Source organism: Balaenoptera borealis, assembly GCF_965194805.1.
Source record: "Balaenoptera borealis genome assembly, chromosome: 3".
Lineage (NCBI taxonomy): Eukaryota > Metazoa > Chordata > Mammalia > Artiodactyla > Balaenopteridae > Balaenoptera > Balaenoptera borealis.
This window is the reverse complement of record NC_138866.1, coordinates 64,261,709-64,279,536: the sequence shown is the minus strand read 5'-3', so window position 1 is coordinate 64,279,536 and position 17,828 is coordinate 64,261,709. Positions and strand designations below refer to the sequence as shown.

Sequence of the window (17,828 nt, the reverse complement as noted above, 5' to 3'; positions counted from 1 at the left end):
ACTCTTATAGACTTTGCATTCAGAATGTTCCCATTTTCATTGTGTTGTACTGATGATAATTTAAGTATTAGGGGAAAATCCATTTATAAATTAAACAAAATGACTTGATATCCATCAGTCCCCTAGTTCATCAAGCTGTTCAAACACGGGGAAGATTGGCTGGTCGGCCTGGGTCTTCCGAGAGCGCTGGTAATTAGATCTGCGAAGGATTTATTCTTTGCTGATTGGGGCTTTAAATTAATTGAAGTTCCACATTTGTGGTTTTGTCCTTTTTGTACTTTTTTAGAGGAGATATTTCATATTCTTGTGTGGTAGAGTGCTTGGCCAAGCAGCAGTGGTTTAAATGTTAATTTTTCTCATGAGAAGTTTAAGATTTTTAATGAATCAAGGGCTGATTTGAAGTGCAAAGTTTTATTTGCTTACTTGGGAAATTATTTTTGCCCTCTAAAGATGTTTGTACTTTACTTGATATGTTGTTTTAAAGCAGATTCACAGCACAAAAGCATTTTGTGAAAGAGAAATGGAAAAAAAAAAACCAAAAACCTATCTTAAGGTTAATGTTAAAATAACTCTACATACTTCCAAGAAAATAATTTGGTCTGCTTAGAAATAATCACAGCGTGTTTGCACACACAGAAGGGAAAAAACATATTTGCCTCTTTTGGAAATATTTTAATTCCTTCTAGAAGCAATCCATGTTTCCCCATTTAAGTTAACTGCAGCTTCTAGGGCATTATTTTGTAGCATTGGTTGTGGGGAGGGCATCCTTCTCCAGTGAACCCCATGCATGAGAAAAGAGTATTTAAGACTACTCTTTACCATTTAAACATGAAAATAATTCTATTCCAAGAGGTCGGGGGAGTCATATATCCTTATACCATAGCTCACTGACTTCACTGAATAGACACATCAGTGAGATCACTGGACCTGCTTTTTAGTCAATAGAATGTTTATATTTGGGCATATTTGAGAAGAAACACATGAAAATAGTTTTCTACTCCATTCTGGAGTTGGACTGGGAAACGAGGTTGCTCATGACTCTTAAACACTCAGTGCGTAAGAAATCAAGTTTATAAACCTTAGTATGAACTAAGACCTTGGAAAAGTGGACTTTGTTTCCCTGAATCACAAACCCGCAAGCTAAGAAGAATCTTCAACAATCCTTTAATCCAACCTCCAATTTATGCAACCATCCCTTTACAGCAAAACCAACAGATGCCCTTCCAATCTCTGCTGGCACTCATTCCTCACAGGAAGCTAAGGAACATACAAGGCTTCCCACTCCATTGGTGAGCAGCTCTGATAGAAAGTTATTCCTAATATGGAGCCGGAACCTACTTTGCTGCATCTTCTCCCCCCACTGATCGGAGGTCTGCCCTCTGGGACAACATTTCAGATTTACTCTTTCCTCCCCATCACAGCCTCTCAAATATATGAAGTCAGATTCACCAAATTGTTCCTCCCTCCTTCCTTCTCCTTTTCAAGTCAAACCACCCTCATTCCACAACCATTATTCAATGGCATGTTGCTAAGACCCTCACCATCCTAGCCACCCTCACCTGGCTGTGCTTCCATTTGTTGGTGACCCTCTAAAAATAGGGTTCTGAGAGCTGAGTGCAGCCTCTAGATGTATTGTGACAAGTACAAAGCAGAGGGACTGCCACCTTTCTTGGTTTAGGCTGCTATACTCCTGTTATGCAGCCCACGGTTGAAGTAGGTCCTCTTGGCAGCCAGGTCCCACTGTTGATTCATATTGAACTTGATGTCTCCCCCAAACACATGTTAAGGGTGACTTGTACCTTGGAAGAGAAAAAAATCCACAGCCTATAAACCAGTTCTACTAGGATATCCTAAACTAGAGTCAAATCGACCCATTTAAGATTAAATATAAAAACTCTGATAAATCCCATGCCTTCCGTCAAGCACCAGGATGTGCTCAGTTCCACTTAGCGTTCTTTAATTCTAGTTATCAGAAAAATAACATACCTCCTTTATACAAGGACACTTCATTTATCCTTGAAGTATGACTGAAAATTTACTTGGGTTTCTTTCCCCTGTTTTCCTGGCCTTCCTTGAGCCATCCTAACTAGTAAAATGGAAAACCCTGCTTTGCACATTCCTTAACAACTTGGGCTCTCGTTAGGAACAATCGCATTAGGAAGTGTCTCTTGTTGGAGAGTGTATTTCTCACCATTAGAGAAGGTTAAACTGGCTTTGCCTTAAAATTCTGTAGTGTTGGTTATTTGCCATCTTTGGCTTAAAAAGGCAATTAGATTGACTGCTCAAATACTGAAAGGCAGTGTAGGATGCTACCTTTAACTAAATATCTTCACTAATGCAGATCATTGCTCCAGGAGATTTACTTTAAAAGTTCATGTCAGGAACTATATCCCAAAGCTGCTTATGTTTCTTAAAAGCTGAAAGAACTTTAACAAGATTTTCTAATTCTTAATAACATGAAGGAACATTTTTGAAGACTTTTGTTCACTACATCATAATCTTTTAAACTCTGATAAAACACCGATTCTTGCTTAAAGAGTAGTATAATTTGGTTGGAAAACAGATATCAATATGTGGTGATTATGAAAATGAAGGAACTAGTAGGTATAGAATTTTTCAGGAGCCCTGATGTGTTCAGTGTAGCATTACTAAATGACTGAAATCTAAATAACATTTGGCATTATAATAAAAGGAAATAAGTGACTAAACCAGCCTAAGAGGCAGTGATCCTGTGCCATAATAGGAATTCTTTTTCTTCGAACTGCCAGCCCTGTGATTGTCTTGTCTTGAATTAGTCTCAAGATAATGAGAGAGAGAACAAAAAAAATCTGTTGACTGGACAGCAAACCCAAATAAATATTTTATATGTATGCACATTCGTTAATAGTTTAATAAATATGATATTTCTTTTAGAGAAATTTTCAGGCAGGCATAAGAAAAATAAATGGGTAGCCTACTTTAAAAAGTTATAAAGTTCTAGAGCGCCTCTTTAGGGCTTGATCCAAGCATTTTGGAAGAGATTGCTCTGTGCTGCCCACAGCCTTTTCTCTGCTCCTGTGGGTTCCTGCAAGGTGGCGGGCACAGAATCTCTGGAATACGACATCTGGATGGCTCAGTTTGTTTTTGTGGATCTGCTTATATCTTTTCATCACTCTTAATGATTCTTTAATCTTGGGATTATGAGTGATATCCTTTTAAAAACAGTAAATTGCAGGGCTTCCCTGGTGGCGCAGTAGTTAAGAATCTGCCTGCCAATGCAGGGGACACGGGTTTGAGCCCTGGTCCGGGAAGATCCCACATGCTGCAGAGCAATGAAGCCCGTGAGCCACAACTACTGAGCCTGCACTCTAGAGCCCGCGAGCCACAACTACCGAGCCCATGCACCACAACTACTGAAGCCCGCGCGCCTGGAGCCCGTGCTCCGCAACACGAGAAGCCGCCGCAATGAAGAGCAGCCCCGCCCGCCTCAACTAGCAGAAAGCCTGTGTGCAGCAACGAAGACCCAACGCAGCCAAAAATTTAAAAAAAAAAAAAATTTTCAGTGCCGCATCTTTTATATGCTTAATAAACAGAAGAGCAGCTCTTTCAAGAAATCCCGGAGGTACCTGAAATATCTCCGTATTTTGAAAGCAAAGAGTAATATTCCTTGGGTTTGGTCATCAAATTGTTGTGTTTTACTCTCTCCTTCTCCTTATTAAAACAGCTTGATATTTTCCAATTATAAAATTCATGCCCTTTGTGAAAAATTCAGAGAATGCAGAAAACAAAGAATAAAGGCCAACATACTCCCTACCCCGAAATAACCACTGTTCTTATACACTAGATATCCTTCTAGATTTTGTTTCTGTAAATATGTATACAAACATAGTTATGTAGTGGGATTTTCTGTTTGACTAAAATAAAACCATAACGTACATGCTTCTGGCAGCCTGCTTTTTCACTTAACCTCACAGGCCACTTTCCCTGTCATGTTTCTCACTTTAACGTAGAATTTCCTTTCTGTCTCCAGTGGTTTGTTTCCCTCTAGCTAACAATCAGCTCCCAGCCATGGGACCACTGTCAGGAGAAACATACCTAGGTCCTGCTTTGGAGGGCATTCAGCCAGGACCAGAGATTCTCGCTGCTTATTGAATGGGCACGAGCTCACGGAGGGAGAAATCAATACTGTAGTGGGGTTTAGACAATTTAGCAAAATGTATGAGACAGTACTTTTGGTGAAGAGTAAGAGTAACTACAGCAACATGGTTAACCGTTGGTTGTCTAAAGTAAAGGTTACTGTGTTTTGTCTAAACTTTCAGCAGATCTAGCCTGTTATGGGAGGTTAAGATAATTATTGCAGGAGTATGATCTCTATGCTATTACGCCTATTCTATGTCCTGAATATTTTAAAGGCAAGCAAAACTGAAGCAGTTGAGTACTTGCCCGAATAGGAATAATCTGCATTTTCTACTTATGCCCCTGTGCTCTGGTAAATTTGATCAGCTCCCGATTCTACAGGAACTCAATTCCTCTGCACTCATTAGACGATTTTCATAATACTAGATATAATTAAAGGAACAAATGTTTAGGAATAACAATAAAGAATGTAAAAATTTATCTGAGGATGTGATCAATATTTTATTTCCAAAGCGCTTAGATACGAGATATAATTGTACTTTTATGGGTGAATTATTTACCATCTAGTATAGGGTTGAGGTGGGAAGGGGAGGTTCTCTGATTTTTTTTTTTTTTTTTTTTGTATTGGTTTAAGTTTCCTATCAATGAACTGAATTTAGAAGTCGGGCAAGGGAAACCATCTTACTAACCTCACATCCAACCTCAGTCCCCAGACAATGTGACTGTATCTACAGCACTTTCTGCTGTACTGCAAATGTCAAACAGAAGGTGTAATGGATTTAATATTAGCGCTGGCCAAGGTGCTGAGGGAGCTGTTAATAATGTCACTCCACTTATTGATCTGAAGCCTTTAAAAATCAAAGAAAAGTGAGAGATCCCCTACTGGGGAAAGGCACACAGTGACTGGTTTTTATTGCCAATATATTTCTACATATAGAGTGGCAACTTTCTGAAATTATGTTATCACCATTCATCTCTGTGAGATTTTTGGAGTCATTATATGGTAAGATAATATCATGGAGACTGCTCCACATGCTAATGCTAGAAGATCAGGCCAAGTACTTTTAGACATAAATAGAGCTTGATAATTTGTGTAGTAACTACAATATTCAAGCTGTCAAATGATAGGAGGTTTATTAGCACTAGATTTATTCGTGATGACAATGTTGGACCCACAGGAAGTGTGAAATACGAACTGGATAGTCATGAGGATGAACTGTTCTCTCCTTCTGCCTTTCTAAGACTCTGAATACAAACCATGCAGGGACTCACTTGAGATGGAAATGAATTCTGTTCTTACAATTAGTCTACCCTTTCAGGAAACTGGTAATCCTTCAATCTGAATGGCAGTTTGTGTGCAATGAAATTCCTGCTTTCCATAGCCTCCAACTAATAAATGGAATTAAAATGTATAATTTATGTTGAATGTTTATCAAACTGTAAACACACATTTAATTCCTTTCCATATTCATACAATATAAGCAAAGATAAATCCATCAGATAATGTACCACTGTTATCTCTGATGGATTGAATATGAAATGGATCTCTACTGTAGCTGTAGTAAAGATCCAGCCAAGTTTACGATTACCCAAAACTGGCCTGACTCCTGTTAGTACCCATGTGCACAAGTATGTGTCAAATCTAATCGTCAGAAAGCAGCCTAACAAAAAGTAATCTTTTCATAACCCAAAGAGGTCATCCTTTACGCATAAGCTCAGCTTTCATCCAAAAATTATATATGCAAAATGATGTATTTCCCTTAGCTATGCCATCGTTATTTGGAAATGAAATAGAAACTATCTTTTGCCACTCCTGAATGAAGATGACGCATACACTCCAAAAACAAGCCAGTACTGTTACAGGGACTGCCTTGCCAAACGCAGAATGCTTCTTTTGCCTCAAAAAAGCTACATTGATGTAGTACCATTTTTTCTTGCAGAAAGTAGGCTTTTCTTAAATGTCTCCTTTATCCCCAGCTAAGCAAAATAACTGCCACAGAAGGAAATACATTTCTCCAGTGCTTTCTTCTGTCCAAGGCCTAGGAACACTTAGAACCTTAATTTGTGTTTGCTCACACTTCTGTGTGCTTGTTCTGTATATGACGAGAACATTTGCAAAGCAACCTTGTTTGTACTTCTAGGATCTTGCCTAAGGGAGCTAAAGAAAATAAGGAAAACTCCCTCCTTCCCACCAGGCTGTGCTGGCCCAGCATCCCTTCCAGCCCAGCTCCCAGAATGCACAGCTGCAGCACGAGGCATCCTTGGGGGCTTGACACCCTGACCTGTGAAAAATCCGTGTTGGTGACTCAGCTACAGAAGGGCAGCCTCCCTTTTGTTTCCAGAGAAGGTGCTGAATGTCAGCCTTGTTCTGTATGCCATTCTGAAACTAACTTTCTTTTCCAAAATTTAGATCACAGTGGTGGCAACTCAAAAAATGTGCAACTTTTATCTAAATTAATATAATAGTATTTACAGGGTCGCAAATGGTTTGTTCAGTAATAGAAGCATGGGCCTCTTATCAAAATACACAATAGGTTCACTCAGTTTATATGTAGGATTTTTTTTTTCCAAACCTTCTATTGAAGGTTTAGAAAATCAATTTTTTAAACCCATTATTTTTAACAGTTGTTTTATATAGCTTGCTAGGTCATAATTTTGACTTTCCTTTCCCTATGGTGATAAGGGGTACATTTCAAAGTTTCTAAAATGAAACTCAAGACAAGTTGAAAATAGATGACCTGTTCTTCCCTATTTAAAAAAAAAGGTGGCTGTCTTTGTCATTGGCTATTAACAAATTAAAGATTCTATTTCTATAACTCTTGCCTTGAACAAAGAACAATTTATTTGCTTTTAATACATATGACTGCACAGAAATTTCATCCCTGTCCAAATGATACCATTCTGAATTCTTCATCTGCACTAAACAGCAGACTTATGAAGGATCAGTTACCTGGCATTGACTGAGCTTTGCAGGGTGCACAGATCAAAAGAGGCGGAACTGGCTGGAAACCATTTCCACCCCTGGTGAGCAATTTACTCATGATTGCTCGTGGAAAATACTGGAAATATTGCTTCTGTGTAAAGTTCGCAACTTCCAGTTGTCAGCTCTTTGCCAAGCGGTTATTCCCAAGTGTAGCTTTAGAAGCAAAGCCTACTCAGGCCACGGTGACAATGGTTGGCATTTATATCCTGCTTGGTGTATGCAGAGCACAGAAACCGCTAATTACAGGAGTTAATTCACACCCTATCCCTCTGAGGCAGGTCAATGTGTTATCCTTATTTTACAGATGGGGGAAAGCGATGGAAATTCTAAGTGGCTTGCTCCAAACCACACAGGTTAGTTTAGCAGCCAAGATTAGCGGAAAGGGTAAAATATTAGGGTTGCATAGATGGGAAGCCTAGGAACTAGATGCAGAAAGGAGTTAGGACTCTGAAAGGTATAGAACCAGAGGAATTTTCTCTGAGGGGCTTCTGAAGTCCAAAGAGCAACCTAACAATGCCCTTATGCACATATTTCATCGGGCTCAACCATCTTTTGTTTTTAAATATAGTCTCTCACTGAGGACTAAAATCCTCCATCTAATACTTTCCTCTTCCTTCATCGCTACATTGAAACTCCTTATACCACAATGAACAGTAGCATCTGAATCAATTATAGGCAAAACTATATAACTCCCCATTAGCTACATCTCCTCAGCCAGGAGCACAGCCAGAATTGCCTCTGTGTGCTTGGTCTCAGCTCTGCCGTGGCCAGTGCAGGGCCAGGCTCTGTGCAGCTTCTCCAGGCTCTTCCTTTCAGAACCAGTCTCCCAAGGCAAAAGAGATGGAAAAAGAGCAAGAAGACCAAAAGGGTTCATTAGGAGGTGGTCGTATCCTCCTGAAGATACCTGCTCATGAAACACAATCATGGTTTCTTGGGACCTGTGGGAAACATCAACCCATCTGTTAGTTAATAAAACTAGCTTGAGAGAGGAAGCACTTGTGTCTTTTCTCTAGTTGTTATTAACTAGAGTGAATTTTCTTTCAAGACCCAGACACACCTGATACTCGGGATTGTGTAGACTATTCAGTGACCATTGATTGCATGTCTGTCACATGTCAGACATTAGACAAAGCACTGAAGAAACAAGATGAAGTTCCCTGCCTTCCAGGAGCTGACCATCCTGTGAAGGGGACAGATCATTAATATAATGCAGGAGTGTGGTGATGACAATCAAGGCGAGGTGGTGTATGGTAGGGTAGCATTGTATTATAAGCCACTGCTATTAGCAGTCTTGGCAGAACTATCTCAGGTTTGAAATTTCAACCCTGAAATTAACAGCCCAGGAACATTGCTTCCTTGGGAGCAAGTTGCATTGACATGCCCAGACATACACAGATCATGACTGTCAGGGACTTTGATGCACATTGTTAAGGAGTTTTTGGTTTTTTGTTTGTTTGCTTAATTAGCCTGTAAAAATGCCAGCTACAATGATAGGTTCACAGGAATACGAGTTCCTCTCTACTGATCTTTCTGGCTCTGTAGGAGTGTTCTGAATGGGAAGTACCCCCGAACTGCACCCCTTCCACTTGTACTGCACTGATTTCACTAACTGAAATTCAGGAAATGCTGGCTTTGGAAAACTGTACCGACTCTTTTAGCTTTTTCTATTCAAGGTAAAACTTGTTGCAAATATTCTAATATTAATGATGATATTAATAAATACCTTTTATTATCTTTTACCTATATGTTCCAATTACATGAATAGGCATGTTTTAAGTCATTTATTTCTCAAAATGTCCCTAAACCAAAATTAGAGATGGTAAATGGCTTGCCTCCACACCAGAGTAGACTGTGGCCCTGGGATTTGATCTCAGGCCATGTGTTTTGTTTTGAGCACTTTGCTAGGTGCTTACAGAGAACACAAGAGGTAGAAGATATGACACCTGCCTTTAGGAAACTGATCATCGTCAGTAGAAGATTTATACACAGTCAACAACCAGAGAAAAAAAGAAGCATAACACTGCTGCTGTCCTCAACTGAGACATAAAATTGGCAAGTGGTGTAAGAAGTCAGGGAGAGGCTAAATGACTGTGGGTGGCTTTGATGAACAGGGTTGCCCTGCATGAAAACCAACCTAAGAGCAAAGAGGCAGAGATGATCTTCCAGGAGACTCATCTCAAGGAACAAAGTGGGAGTGAGGACACTGCATTTAGGAGGCAGGAAGGAGCCCTGCCTTCCTCAACGAGGCAAAGATGCATGCTTATCCAGGATGGAACCAGATCTCGGAGCAGCTGAAGTACCAGAGAAAAGCATCTGAGATGGGTGTGATAAGTAGTTCTGAGTATAACTCATTCAACAGAGCAGTGATCCGATGAAAACATTATTTTAACACTTATAAATACAAAAATAAAGTTTGAATTTGGAAGGCTCCTTCCTTGAGGGTCATATTATACAACTACCTATGGCCTCCTGAATCCCTATACAACATAACTACTAATATTCATTGAACGGTTGCCAAGTGTCAAGCACTCTGCTAAGCCCATTATATGCATTACCTCATTCATTCCTCACAAACTACTATGAAGAAGGTATCATTATTTTTCCCATTGTACAGAAAAAGGAACTGAGAGAAAATTTTTTTTTAATTTGGAAAAGTCATACAGTTAGTAGCTGGAGAGCCTAGGCTTTAAAGCCAAGCAGCTTGACACCAGAGTTTCTCTTCGTAATCATTCCACCAAGCTGCTTCTCAATATCTACCTAAAATAGCTGTCCAACCCCTACCTGAGACCACCAGCTGGGGACACTCTCCATCCTTCCTAGGCAGCTCTGACTGTTAGAACAGTCTTCCTGATGTTATGCTGATTCCTGTCTACTGGTAACTTATGTTCACCAGACTTATTCCCTGATCCTTTATTTTTGCAAGAATATGAAGGATGTGTGGAATAGAGCAGGCTGGAAGCAAAGGAAACCATTCAAGAGGCCATTTCTTTAATCGAGAAGCGAGTGAGTAGACCTTGAGAAGAATTATTACAAAGGAAGAAACGATGATTTGGAGCTAAGATAACAGAAAAAGGTAGAAATATACCTGTGGTCAGTCTTCAGCCAGGAGCTAATGATTAATACTCTAGAAATTATGCACATCTCAAGCTTTCACATAATTAGGATTGATGACACCATCTGCCCACTTTCATTTTTTTATCAATTGGTAATAAAATCTGGAAATATTCAAAAATTACAAAATTACATATGCTATTTATCATGAAATATTAAGATGCAAATTTCCTTAGGGTTCAAAGCTGTTCCTCTTTATGGTTTACTAAAGTATCTTGTGCCTTAAGTAAAATATGTCTGCTGGTCAGTGCCTCTCACTTGTCAGGGGATGTCCTCTCCACATAAAAACATCAGTAAGAGCAATGGTGAAATAGGTGACATAAAGAATTAAAACTCTACTATCCTGTGTCCAGCCGTCTCTTGGTTGACATTGGAGGAGGATTAAAATTATCTGTTGACCCCCCGCAAATTACTGTTAGTCAAAATGAGATAGAAATTGATTTAATTGATCATATAAAAGTGAATTTAAAATGTGACCAATATTTAGGGAAATACTTTCCATTTCACAAAAGTAATATAAAAGTGTAAAAATAACAAAATTCCAATAGTCTAGGTATGGAAAACATTCACACATTCATTTCTTCACTCATTCAGTCATTATTTCTTTCATGTGCATGGGAAAAGCTCTATCTTAGAACCTGAGATATGGTAGTTACTAAAAAGGTCCTTGTTCTCATAGAACATATATTCACATAAACCACCTGACACAAGGCTTTTAGTTGAAAGATTCCATTTCATAAACAAGAGGTAAATATTTACATCAGACTGTAATGGACCGCTTGGGCCTCCTCTGCTTCTAAAATGCAGAGCTGACACAGATTCTAAGCCAGTACTTCCAAAATGCATTCTTTATCATAATTGCCCTGTGCAATGCTCTTCGTGAAAAGGACCCCCTAGTTAGCGTAGAGGAAAATGCTTCAGTGCACATCTTCTCATTGATGATCAACAATGAACATTAACTTAGTGAAGATTTGAAATGTGTATGATCAGTAAGTCTATTTACTTCGTTTGAACTAAGCTTTCTAGTCTATTTATTGTTTGAACTATGGGAAACTTTTTTTAGAGAGAAACTCCTACCCACACCCCAGAAACACATAATGAAGCCCTTGATCTTGTTTCTGCTACCGGAAGCCACTCCTCCCATCCATGCCAGTCTCTTCTTCCAGGGCAGGCATGATCACAGTCTGGCCACTCAGCTCAGAGGTTAAATTATCCACTTCCTCTGGGCATTCTCCCAATTGTCTCTCCTCAGTCCTCAGGGTACCCTTCAAGCTTTCCTAAAGATGAGCCCCTAGATGAATCTAGTAATTAACTGAAAAGTTGTAAGACAAGACCTGTCAGTTCCAAGTTTCACAGTTTTTAGAGCAGCCCTGGGTTTTGATTAGCAGGTCTCACATCCCCCTTTCACCCTGTCTTCTCTATTTTTCATTTAATAAGCAGAGCACAAACGTCTCTGGTTTCCCACCCACTAAAGCAATACACTAATAGATTTTGGTGTAAGGGTATGATGATGGCTGCCCAGGGTTCTGTTCATTGCTCCCCTCCCCACTGATGACCCTAACCAGTTACCACTGGTCGCAGAAACAAAAATGTCAGGATACAAGAACAAGAATGTGAATACAAGAACAAGACTGTTAAGGTGTTGAGACAGGAGACACAGTACGGTGGTGGTAATCCGTCCCTACGTTGTTTTCTCTGATTTGTAGCAATTTAATTCAATTGCACTGCCCATATTATAGATTTTTAAAGTCTGCAGTCTGGTTAACTTGCAGGTTACCCGAATAACTGAGAATTGATGACATAAGAAGATGACAACCCTAACCCAAATTGCAGGACATTCTCGTTATACTAGTTTCTGTAGCAGTTGCAAATATGTAAGTGCACAGGGTCCTCCTGACTCTGTCACTTATCAGAAATTTGACCTTGATCAAGTTAATTAACTTACATGTGCCTCAGTTTCCCATCGTAAAATTTTGGCCCTCTAGTATATTGAATAGTTTGGAGAATGGGGTAGGAATAATCAATCACCTGTTGGTTTTAACTTCATATGAATTAACATATTAACATTCCTTATGGTGTCGTTAATACATCTAAAATGCTTAGAACAATAGCATGGCGCATCATAAGTGTTCAGTGAGTGTTGTCATTATTATTCAGTCTGTTGAGTTAAGCCTTCTCTTATCGCCAAAGTTATTCCTTACATGAAGTCTGGCCAGGGCTTAGGTGACAAAGTTGACTCTTGCGCCAACTTGAAAGGCTTGAATTTGGGCTTCATTGTCACCATGTTCCCATTCTCTCCCTTAAAGATCCCAGATTCTACATGAATCACACTACCCACAGGCGTGCTTCTGAAAATACACACACACACCTGAAACGGAGTCCTTTTGGAAAGGCTCCATTTAAGGGGAAAGACTCTCTTGGAAATAGATATAATTTACCTTCCTCCAGCCTCACTAATGCACAGGTTCTGTTTTGCAGTTTCACTATTTTTTTTTTTTTTTTGCATACTTGGTTTTCTTAAAGCATAGTAGAGGTGCATAATTCTTATTCTCAGAGGTCCATCCCACTGTTTTGGATTCTGAACAGCAAGATAGGCCTGCTGACTTCCCCTTTTCTAAGGCTAGCTTGGAGTCTGCCCAGGCCCACTTTGGACTAGACCTCAATGTTGGTCTCCAAGGGTTTGCAGCTTCCAGCCTGACCTATTAAAATGTGTTCTGCTTATGACCCAAAGATTTAGCTGCTACACAGCATATATGATGTGCTTGACTGATATCTTCCCTTTTATAAAATTAATTTTTATTGGAATATAGTTGATTTACAATGTTGTGTTAGTTTCTGCCGTACAGCAAAGTCAATCAGTTATACATATATCCACTCTTTTATAGATTCTTTTCCCATGTAGGTCATTACAGATTATTGAGCAGAGTTCCCTGTGCTATACAGTAGGTCCTTATTAGTTATATATTTTATATATATAGTAGTGTGTATATGTCAATCCCAATCTCCCAGTTTATCCCTCCCCCCACCTTCCCCCTTGGTAACCATAAGTTTGTTTTCTACATCTGTGATTCTATTTCTGTTTTGTAAATAAGTTTGTTTGTACCATTTTTTTTTTTTTAGATTCCACATATAACCAATATCATGTGATATTTGTCTTTTGATATCTCCCCTTCTTATCTAGTTGGGCCATTGCAGTGTGGCCATAGCCACAGCATGGATTATGCTTCACAAAAGACTAAGTGACGTCGAATGGGATGTGAGGTCTCTATGACCTACGGCTCCTGTTACTATCAAATCAGTTTTCATGCATCCTCTGGTCTGTGCTGGAGAACAGGGTGGAAGTACCCAGCTATTGATTTGAACTTTAAATGAATCAATTTATTTTGTGTAGGAGGGCTTCAGTTCCTCACTAATCTTGAGAACGGAAATGAGTGTAAATCTGGTGGAATGTTCCCATAAAAGCAAGAGAGATGCCCAGATGCCCTAGCCAGAGGTCCTATATACGGACTTAAAGAAAGAAGCTCATTTCACATAGGCCACCAAACAGTCATGAGATGTTAATGACTTTTAGTCACTGCCAACCCGGACAAAATTCAAGCCAATGACCTATGGGTGAAAGGCTCTATATATCCCATTACCAATCCCCTGAGCCATCCGGTCGCCCCTGACAAGGTATTTTATCATACCCAGTACAGAGCAGTATGGTAGTCCAAATTCCTATACCATCAGAAAATCTTCTTCTCCTAGTTAAAATAAAAGGGAGCATTTTAAGAATAAAAGAGAGGCAGAAGACCTAGTTCCTCAAATAAAGGAGCAATTACAAAAAAAAAAAAAAAAAAAAAACCTTTGGGAAAAGGCATACACACACATACACATAGCATTGAGACTTTTTTTAACTCCAGTATTTTTTCATCATGTTTACTCCACTGCACATTTGATTCTGCCTCTGGATATTTAGTAAACTGGCATATCTCGGAGTTCCCATTAAAAAAAGTCATTAGTTTTAGTTTACCATTTGTATAAAGCTGATTCGTTAAACCCTTGATGCTTTCTTTCCTAGCTTGTTTTTAAGTGTCATAAATAAATGACTTAAATGTCCCACAAGACAAATGTTCTTTAATCATCTAATGTACTCATTTATCCTAAGCCTTAACCTTACTCCTAAATTAAGTCTGTTGCGAAAACATAACTTCATCTAAAAACACCCATCAATCCTACATGGTTTTGATAAGCACATTTAAAAAACATAAACAATCAGACAGTTGTCAATCTGGGTGAAGCCCAGTCCCATTTAAGAGTTATTCGCCAAGAGCTATATTTCATGCCCATACCACCAATGGAATTATAAAAGAGAACGGCTGGTATTCGGGCCTTTGCTGAGAGTTCATGTTGTGAAATGGTTTACGAGAGTATAAAATGAAACAAAGACTAGACGAGAGAGAATCCTCATTCCACATCAAATACATTCTGTTTTGTTTTTGGAAACTATTAATACTTAGACAATATTGTAAATGCATTAAAATTTCATGATCACATATTTAGTAAATTGCATGTCATGCCTTTGATTGATTTTCATTTGTTCATGGTCCTAAAAATCTGTCAAAGAATCTGGCTGCTCAGAGCTTATACATGAGTAATGATCACTGAAAGGTTTGGTGCAAGGAGAAACGAAGTGCAAGTTTAATGGAATAAACACTCGACAAAATTGGGTACTTAATACCTCATAACTAAGAATTCACATAGTTTGGTGAAATCACAGCTTTGACAGATTCCCAATTTAATTCTGAATTAATTCGAATGTCTTGCATTTACCAATGGCACCCTTTCACAGTAGGGAAAAGATAATCTTCTTGTTTTTCCACTGGCTTCCTTGGGTCCTGCAGAATTATTACCACTGAGCCCCTTAGGGTTGTTGGATGCTGCCCCCGCCCCCCAATGGGGCTTTAAAAATTTTAAAAGAAAGATAAGAGCATTCAGCAAATAGCCAGATTGAGAATAAACTAAATAATTATCACCAAGGCCCTACCTCTGCCACAATTTGTCAAATCTGCTGATAGGAAACAAATTCTATTCATAAAGATTTTATTTGCGGGGGGGGAGACTCTTGTGATTTGGTAGCAATTCAATTATAGTTTTGTGAGATAGTGAGGCCGGAGAGGGAATCCAGACTGACAAGAAATATGACAGGACAGTTACAGAGTGTTTATGCAATTAAACTTTCCCTGACAATACCTGCAGAATGATGAATGCGTGGGCGGAGGTATGTGAGCACAGGCAATGCCCCACAAGTATTGCCCATTTTTCATTATTATACAACTGTTCAGATCTTTCAAGAACAGCCTGAAGTGAGGTGGAAAAGAGAGTGCTGTTCTGTAGCATGTTAACCAAATGCCTTTTTTTTTATTCCCTCCCTCCAAGGGGTCTTGATGTGCCAGATGATAAAAGAACATCTATTTCAGAAAAATGTTTCAGAAAGATTAAGATTTACCCTGAGCTTGACATATATTAATTTTGGATACCAAAAGAGGTTTTTTATTCTTTTTTCTATCTGCAACTTTATATCACTTCCCAACCGATAGAACGGTGCATAATTAAACTGTTGGGTTATTCATTTTATGCAAGCAGGTGCAAAGGGCACTATAAAAGTAGGATTTTACCGATGGTAGATTAAGAAAGAAAGGAGAAACTTAAAAAGCCTTTTGTCGAGAACCACAAAAGCTTACAGACGAGATTAATTTGGTTGGGCAAAGTCTGTATTATCGTGCCTCGGTCTTCCAAGGATATATGAAATCAGGAAAGTTACAGGATTTCAGAGCCTCTCAAAGACTATGTGCAGTTTTTCAGATTGTTAACAACCCTTATTTGGGGTCTTTATGTGAGACTGTCAGTTTTAGGTGTGATTTTTTTTTTTTTTTTTAACAAGCATTACGGTACGCAGATGTAAAAAGAGCTTTAATTTAATTTGTATAGACTTCACTTGGTAAAATCAGCAGTGCCCAGAATAAGGACTGAATTCCTTTCAGACCCCAGAGGTTGGATGACTCCTTGTATGGAGGCGAGGGTGGGGAAACAGTTTTCGCCTGTGGCACCAAGATGCAAAGGCTTGAAGGGAAAACCACGTGTCTTCCCTTAACATTTACACATCTATTTATATTAATGAGAATTTACTTGGGGACGGGAAATAAACTCTATCCTGGAGCCATTCATTCATTCATTTTGACTTCTGGTAAGCTGTTACTGGTACCAATTTTTCGGTTTTTTTGTTTGTTTGTATACTGGTTGATGCTCCTTTGTTAACGTTCACATCTCCTTTGAGGGCATTAAAAACCTTAAACTTTTGCATGGAAGTGTTCAATTGTTATAACCAACCCCCATTACTACTTCCTAGAGTTGAATCTAGACCCAAAGGCAGAGAGCTATAGTTGCATGCCTACCTAGATGACTGTCCTCCTGGATTGACTTTGTGGTTTAACAGGGAGTTTCCACATGTCCGTGTGGAGATTATTATAAGTCAGACTCACATCTAGAGACTATGTTCACGTGATTCCCATCAATTTGGTAAGTTCAGTGAAATAACTGGTCATTTCTGTATCAACAAAAATCAGTTAATCCTATTTGTATTAGGAGCGAGTTGACCATACATTTCTGTCAAAATGATCAACTCAGAAATTTCATATAAACCATGGTCTAAATACAAGAGTTCCTTACAATCCTCCCTTGTGCCAAAAAGCTGCACTCTGTTATGTCTCCCCCCAAAAAAAGACTTGATTTTGTCAGATGTGATTTTTAATATGCACTAAAACTGATAGTTAAAAAAATATTGTTTTCACATTACGTAGGCGTTAAAATTACACGGTGGTGTTCCTTTATTTTCAAAAACCAAACCTAATCTTGTTAATTCAAAGTGAATAACAAACAGGACTAAGACTTTTTCCCAAGTTGTTACATTTATTCAACCTGCTTGTGTTTTGTTCTTCATCATAATTATTTCCAAGTCAAATCTGCACTGATTTCCTTGTGGACCCTCTGTACCTCTGACTAACTTAAAGAACTGAGCTGGGATAATTCACACAATTCCTCGGGGGTCATGTTCACTGTTTTTTTTCAAGGACATTTTTATTACAAAGCTGATGAAATTTGCATATTAATTCATTTCTTTCCATTTTTTAAGATTAAATGTTGTCAACATGTATCAGTGCGAGGCTCTGACAGTGCTGATGAAATGGGTCAGTCAAGCTTGAACACTTGGAGTAATGCAGCCATCTGCAACGCCCTCGCCCCTTGTGGGGTTCCGTGCTACCATTGAAACCTGGTTAAAAAAAAGTTGTATTCAATGCAGGATATTAAAACATTATCTAAGAAATGATAGGTGTTCGTCTTTCCATTCACTCAGAAAGTGGATTTGACAACAAAATGGATCTAAGGAGATCCTTGCTGACTTGAAGTTAGTGTTCTGTTCATCTTCGTTAAACCACAGTCAAAAAAGCCCCCCCCACAAAAAAAAAGTTTTAAATTTGGTGAAAAGAACTTAGGAGAGAACTTGAGTTTAATGTTTCCTCTTCTGGTGAGATTTCATAGTTAGAGGGACTCTTCCCAGTCGTACTCAAGGTAAGAAGTG

The 17,828-nt window shown here is 38.9% G+C and overlaps 2 protein-coding genes across 13 annotated transcripts in view; one reads left to right on the top strand and one right to left on the bottom strand.

Moving 5' to 3' along the window:
- The window catches only part of LOC309625107 (uncharacterized protein), a 758,084-nt gene that overhangs the window by 58,652 nt on the left and 681,604 nt on the right, over nucleotides 1-17,828 (bottom strand). The gene's annotated exons all lie outside the window — the stretch shown is intronic.
- Nucleotides 1-17,828, top strand: part of NPAS3 (neuronal PAS domain protein 3) — an 853,648-nt gene that overhangs the window by 727,738 nt on the left and 108,082 nt on the right. The gene's annotated exons all lie outside the window — the stretch shown is intronic.